This window comes from Bison bison, unplaced genomic scaffold (genome assembly GCF_000754665.1).
Source record: "Bison bison bison isolate TAMUID 2011002044 unplaced genomic scaffold, Bison_UMD1.0 scf7180017864057, whole genome shotgun sequence".
Lineage (NCBI taxonomy): Eukaryota > Metazoa > Chordata > Mammalia > Artiodactyla > Bovidae > Bison > Bison bison.
The window spans coordinates 690,672-691,817 of NW_011494629.1; the positions used below are offsets into that span (position 1 = coordinate 690,672).

The 1,146-nt window shown below is 29.1% G+C and overlaps 1 protein-coding gene across 1 annotated transcript in view; it reads right to left on the bottom strand.

Annotated features, from left to right (window-relative positions):
- The window catches only part of AUH (AU RNA binding protein/enoyl-CoA hydratase), a 187,211-nt gene that overhangs the window by 94,330 nt on the left and 91,735 nt on the right, over window positions 1-1,146 (bottom strand). The gene's annotated exons all lie outside the window — the stretch shown is intronic.

Genomic DNA, 1,146 nt, shown 5'->3' on the forward strand with positions numbered 1-1,146 from the left:
AGAAGAAAAAATAAGCACTATTTTCATAGGAGGATCATCTAAGAGAAAGGGAAGGAGAAAAATGAAAACGGAGAAAATATTTGTGGATTAAAAAAACTTTATATGCATAAGACAGAAGAGGATTTTCTCCATAGAATTTTCAGAAATAACCTCTTTAGATATACTTTAAAAAATGCTTACTTAAGCTATTCTGCTGTTATTAAAACAAACAGAAAAACAGACTTTACTTTGGGATACTTTAATAACCATAATACTAATACAAGAGTGAAAAAAAATTTCTGCATGCACTTCTTATTATCTAAATGTGAATATGTGGCTTTATACAAAATTAGATTAATTTTCAGTAAGTTCAATATTACACAATTACATGCACTATGAACTTGAAAGCTTTATTATATTAAAGGAACAACTGACAAATATTACTTCAGATTCACTTAGAAATAAAGGGAAGAAAAAAATGACAGAAAACTATCCTTTATAAATTTATGGAAAATGTTAAAACATTCCAAATTTTATAACAAATAAATTCTATAAAAATTTTTAAAATAACAGTATTTATGAGAATCCAAACTCAATCATATATACAAAACATAGGTTCTGATTAATGGATCCACTATTGCAGAAGACCCCAAAAACTGAAGTACACTGGAAAGAAAAGGCTAGTTTCTGGACCTAATACAACACAGGCAGCTCCCAACAGAAATGACAGAAGGAGCTACAGCTTTATAAATCCTTTCAGCTTTTTCACGAGTCACAGTAAAAAAGACTAGCATGGTAAAACAGGTAGACAGTAAATGCTTTTACTTACAAGACTGTCACTTTTTGCACATTACCAAAGTAGAAAACTTAGTGAATCACACACATTGATCTGCATAGTCTTCAATTTCACTGAATTATGTTTTAATTTCTATCTATACACCCTAATCAAGATACATAGTCTTATAATAAGGTTAAACTGATAATTTTAACTCAGGTACAAAAGAAGTGTTCAAACACTGCTCTAAATTTTTAATTATTATTATTTCATTCATAAACTAATAAGTTATCAAGGAGTACAGCCTCAGATGAAGCCTACTTTTTGAAAGAAAGACTTCAACAGAATGGCAATGTCTCCAAATTCTCTGCAGCAGACAAAAGAACAAAATT